General features: G+C 39.3%; 1 long non-coding RNA gene across 1 annotated transcript; it reads left to right on the forward strand.

Moving 5' to 3' along the window:
• The first annotated feature begins 293 nt into the window (after positions 1-293).
• Positions 294-1203, forward strand: LOC144934531 (uncharacterized). Its single transcript, XR_013637175.1, has 3 exons — positions 294-362; positions 462-564; positions 1073-1203. It is a non-coding gene; the product is annotated as an uncharacterized LOC144934531 (long non-coding RNA).
• The last annotated feature ends 4995 nt before the right edge of the window (positions 1204-6198 follow it).

The following is a 6198-nucleotide window of genomic DNA, read 5'->3' on the forward strand; positions in this document are numbered from 1 at the left end:
TTCTTCAAGGAACCAACAGGCTGGGTGCCTATCCAGGTATGACTGTTACATAACTGAACATGACACACTTAAGGTCTCTTAACATCAGCAGATTGCATTGTCTGTTTAAATATATTGCTACATTGGGTTGGGAGCTATACATAAATTATCATCATTTGAAATGTTAATATTTGGATCACAGCCAGAAATACTTGCTCATTGCACAACAATTAAACAAGCATATTAATAAGTATATATTTTTTATTATCAAAACTAGCTGGCTCCTCCACATTTCACGGGCTACTGTGGAGATGGGACAGTGCAGGAAGAAAATGGAGAAGAATGCGATGATGGAAATGATGTCAGCTCTGACACCTGCATAGGTGGGTCCACCGCTTGTTGTTGGAAAGCATACTGTTTGTGCAAAAACGAGCCCAGAATTGTTGTTTAAGCCTGTCACAAGACCTCTTTAAATGTGTCAGGCTGCAAGAAGTCATTCTGTGGCGATGGCCACCAGCAAGAAGGAGAGGAGGAGTGTGACAAAGAGGACTTTGGCTTCCACACCTGCGGGACTTATCTTCCTGGGTAAGGCCTTGCTGTCCTGCATTACGAATGGTATTCTTTGAAGTTAAGAAATACTGTTTGGATTAATGAAAAATATTGCACAAACATGCTTAATTATTTCTGGAATGCATATGTTAAAAAGTCACATCCTAAACATGAGACATGAAGATGGGGTGGCTGTCATCTTGATTAGTTGCCCTGAAAGTGGCAGTAATTGCACATTCCCTTTGAGGGGACCAGTATTTTTATGGAAGAGCCACTGTTAACTTCCCACAAAGTGGTAATAATTTTTTGACCCCAGACGGATGATGGGTCGTTGACCCCTCATCGGGATTTGAACTTGTAACCTTCTGAATGTGCGTTGAGTGTTCTGCCACAGTGCCACCTGTCCAGATGTGAAATGTCATAAGATTAAATACATGTACATTGATATTGCTTTCATCGTGTAGTGTTAAAGTATGTTTTTTTGCATACAATATGTTTTACACCATTCTTATTTGTTTTTGTTTCACGTCACTTTTCTCCCCAGATCCTATGGACAATTAAGATGTACCATTTACTGTCGCATAGACTCAACCAACTGCCGCTTCTTCACGTGATGACAGTTTTAATCAACAAAAGCGTCATTATTATATGTGTCAGTACATGGTGCTGTGGGCCAAAAAAATTCGAATAAGTAATTCGTCATTTTTAAGTGCATGTCAAATGCAAGTCTGGAATACTACACTTCCTGCGAAGGTGAATAGAGTAATGCCGTTTATTTATCTGCGTATGCTACACGGGCTCTCATTCACTCGGGAAAAAAAGTACTTAATCCGATTTACTAAAATTGTAAATGTGCATTCATGTCTGTATTATTCTGCGTTACATGACTTTCAAGGATGAGATCGTGTGAAACAGTTTTCTCATAAAAGGTGTAAAGTGATTCTCCACATATGACTTGAAAAAAGAAACGTACATTACATGTTTACAAAGAACAAACCTAAATTCCACCATACACTCTGGCTTTAATCAACATATCAGACTATCCATTGCACTATATTCGTTAAGCATTCTGTTAATTTTCTGTGTCCAATTGTGACCAATCCCTGGCACAATTCAACCGAGATGGACAAAATAAGGTCATACTATCTTAATTATCTCCAGCAACAGTGTCCATTAAACTCTAACGCGGAAAACATGAATAATCATGTTTAATAAGTGATACCTTTGAAAGCGAAAGATGTATTTATTTTAAAAAATGATGATGATAAACGAAGATGTACAGTGAGGGAAAAAAGTATTTGATCCCCTGCTGATTTTGTATGTTTGCCCACTGACAAATAAATTATCAGTCTATAATTTTAATGGTAGGTTTATTTGAACGGTGAGAGACAGAATAAAAAAAAATTCAGAAAAACGCATGTCAAAAATGTTATAAATTGATTGGCATTTTAATGAGGGAAATAAGTATTTGACCCCCTCTCAATCAGAAAGATTTCTGGCTCCCAGGTGTCTTTTATACAGGTAACGAGCCGAGATTGGGAGCACACTCTTAAAGGGAGTGCTCCTAATCTCAGCTTGTTACCTGTATAAAAGACACCTGTTCACAGAAGCAATAAATCAATCAGATTCCAAACTCTCCACCATGGCCAAGACCAAAGAGCTCTCCAAGGATGTCAGGGACACGATTGTAGACCTATAACATAGCTGGAATGGGCTACAAGACCATCTCCAAGCAGCTTGGTGAGAAGGTGACAACAGTTGGTGTGATTATTCGCAAATGGAAGAAACACAAAAGAACTGTCAATCTCCCTCGGCCTGGGGTTCCATGCAAGATCTCACCTCGTGGAGTTGCAATGATCATGAGAACGGTGAGGAATCAGCCCAGAACTACACAGGAGGATCTTGTCAATGATCTCAAGGCAGCTGGGACCATAGTCACCAAGAAAACAGTTGGTAACACACTACGCCGTGAAGGACTGAAATCCTGCAGCGCCCGCAAGGTCCCCCTGCTCAATAAAGCACATATACATGCCCGTCTGAAGTTTGCCAATGAATATCTGAATGATTTAGAGGACAACTGGGTGAAAGTGTTGTGGTCAGATGAGACCAAAATGGAGCTCTTTGGAATCAACTCAACTCGCCGTGTTTGGAGGAGGAGGAATGCTGCCTATGACCCCAAGAACACCATCCCCACTGTCAAACATGGAGGTGGAAACATTATGCTTTGGGGGTGTTTTTCTGCTAAGGGGACAGGACAACTTCACCGCATCAAAGGGACGATGGATGGGGCCATGTACCGTCAAATCTTGGGTGAGAACCTCCTTCCCTCAGCCAGGGCATTGAACATGGGTCGTGGATGGGTATTCCAGCATGACAATGACCCAAAATACACGGCCAAGGCAACAAAGGAGTGGCTCAAGAAGAAGCACATTAAGCTCCTGGAGTGGCCTAGCCAGTTTCCAGACCTTAATCCCATAGAAAATCTGTGGAGGGAGCTGAAGGTTCGAGTTGCCAAACGTCAGCCTCGAAACCTTAATGACTTGGAGAAGATCTGCAAAGAGGAGTGGGACAAAATCCCTCCTGAGATGTGTGCAAACCTGGTGGCCAACTACAAGAGACGTCTGACCTCTGTAATTGCCAACAAGGGTTTTGCTACCAAATACTAAGTCGTATTTTGCAGAGGGGTCAAATACTTATTTCCCTCATTAAAATGCAAATCGATTTATAACATTTTTGACATGCGTTTTTCTGGATTTTGTTGTTGTTATTCTGTCTCTCACTGTTCAAATAAACCTACCATTAAAATTATAGACTGATCATTTCTTTGTCAGTGGGCAAACGTACAAAATCAGCAGTGGATCAAATACTTTTTTCCCTCACTGTAGCTAACATTGTAAACATAGCATGATTGATCTGCAGTGTGTCACTTTCAAGTATTTAATTGTACTCAATAGAGTATGGGTGTTAGTGCTTGTAGGAACGTGATGTAATTACAAATGTAAATTGTATGTTTTTACTGTATTATAATGGCAAAATGTGTCGTTTAATTATACAGTACGAGAACAGTAATGCCGTTTTTCATTTCTCTAATTAAAAATAGCTCCATAAAATACTTGTTACGGGTATATTCATTTTTCAGTATTTTCTTGGTTGTTCATTGTGCAATTATACATTTTACATGTACACAAATACTGTGCACGTTTCCCAATTCATATTGCCCCTGTATGTGAGCTAATCTTGCGTGCAGAAGCAAGATTGATTGAGATGGAGTGTGGCATTGCAAGGCTGGGAGGGATGGCAACAATGAGGGAAGCCCTTGAGCCAGCAGTGGATTGATCATGGATGTTGATGATTATTTATCCAAAGCAATGTATGTGCCCGTTATGTTAAAAACGCACTACTAACAACTGTGATATCTAGCTTAACACATTCAGAAGAATTAATGTGAATCTGTACTTCACGTAAATGCTATTGCAACATGTGCATTGAAAGCACTCTGAGCACAAATTAGAACTAGAAAATCGGATTATTATTTTGAGCTCATTATAAATGTCTTAGCTATTTCACCACAGAAAAAATTCATTGAAGATAAAATTTTATTTTGCTTGTGTAAAATGATGCAATATGAAACGTTATGAACTTTAATAATGTAATGCATCACAAGTGAACCACTTTTATAAATGTGTCATGACATTTGCTCTATTTTAAAAGTATATATTTAAAATGTATACATTTCATAACTTTGTTTCCATCTAATGTAATCATGTCTAAAATACATACATTACCTTGGTCATGCTGAGTAAAATCATTTGCTGCACAACTGCAGTGTATATTTGTGTTATGCTGTGCATTTTTACATTGCGAGGTAAAACTGCTGTATCAGTGGGAAGGGCCTAGAGCTGACAGGTGAAATATTAATATGGACACTGAGGCAAGGCTATAAAAGCTATGACTAATGTGAGGTCCTTATTGATGATGCTCTTTTCCTTTTTTTTCTGTTGCTGATCCCATTAGATGATTGCTGCTCTTGAATCGACGCACTTGCAATGCTTTAAAAAAAAAACATTTTTTTTTATTTGTTGCAGTGCTCTGACTCCCAACAGTAGAATAGGCTTGGACATTTTTCACCATGCACCAGCTGAATAAAATGCTTCTTTATCTAGGTCATGTATGGTGAACTTGTTTTGCATCGTACGTAGCCAACCATGCTAATTGGACGTGCCGGGGATGGACACCAAACTAAACACAAAATCAGTTTTAAAGAAATCAGTTTTCAATTTAGATTTAAAAGTGCATAGCTGCAGTGGCTTCTTAATATCGGAAGGAATTGCGTTCCAGGCGGCCGCAGTCAACTAATTGTAATCCTGCAGCTTTAACATGGCACCGTGAATTTGCTGGGGATTTTAAAGTAAAAGCACAACATTATCTTTTTTTAAAAATTGTAAACTATTTGAAAACAAAAACATGTTCATGCACAATCATGAATTCAAAGTGCAGTACATTAATGCAGAGATTCTGCTGATACTGTATGCACAATAACGATGATACACGTACAAAATTCGTTTTTTTTATGTAAGCGTTTAATTTAGCTTTACACAAAATAAAAATACTGTACACGGATATAATTACTGATGATCAATAGCTCTCGGGGCCAAGAAAGCCATAGCAAATGACATACAAGAGACGAATTGCTGATCTCTCGGTTTGGTGTAAGTAGCAAAGCAACTATATCATTCGGGTTGCGTTAACATAAATTTAATTTAAAAAGCGATGCTCATGGGAGATGGGATGTTTTTTTTGCCACTACGGCTGTTGGGTGATTCACTCCGTTGAACGTAACAGAGAGTAAGCACCACCCTGCCAAAGGCCGCACACGTGCGAGCTGACGGATACGTTCAATGGTTACGTTTCCATGGAAATGGCACCAGCTGGTTCCTTCCCGTGAAACCCGAACCTTGGCTCTCTATGCATTATGTGTGAAATTCACCGTCTACAAGTTCACTTGCTCGTAATACCACACATACCTGCTTTGAAGATATACTATTCACCATTTTTTTTTAACAATGCATATGAACATGGCATGTGGTTGGTGGATTATTTTTTTCACATTGTTCAGGGGCTGTCCCCCCCCCGCCACGTGGGATGATGGCAAGAGTACGAGTAAGCATTTGTATTTTCAGCAAGTAAACAGGGATGGATATATGTAAATAAAACCGTGGCCAAAATTGTGTGGGGGTGCATTCTTAGCAACATAAACTTCCAGTTACATAAACAATTCAGTATTTTCACGATGAAAGATTTTTACAAATGGTAATTCTACCTAATCTGATTGAAGGAAATGTTACCCTTCTCCACAGAGATTATCTTGTTTAGATGTGATAAATTACTTTATATTTCTAGCAACAATGACTGCCTTAAAAGTTGGAAAATAAGGGATATCATACAGGTAGGAACAACAGGTTCCACACTGCCCACCAGGGATTATTTGTCTGTCGTGCACGAATGCGCTGTCCAAGTTCCTATCTGCCCACTCCGAAGGAACGTGTTGATTTTCTGTAACTTTACATGTTTATCTTCTTGGTTCTTTCGGTAAAGTCAGCGTCTGAAATTTAGACGCTGTCTCCCCGACAGACCTGGTCTTCACCTGACGACGGCTGCTTGCGTTGTGGC

Source organism: Lampetra fluviatilis, chromosome 1, assembly GCF_964198595.1.
Source record: "Lampetra fluviatilis chromosome 1, kcLamFluv1.1, whole genome shotgun sequence".
NCBI classification, from domain to species: Eukaryota; Metazoa; Chordata; class Hyperoartia; order Petromyzontiformes; family Petromyzontidae; genus Lampetra; species Lampetra fluviatilis.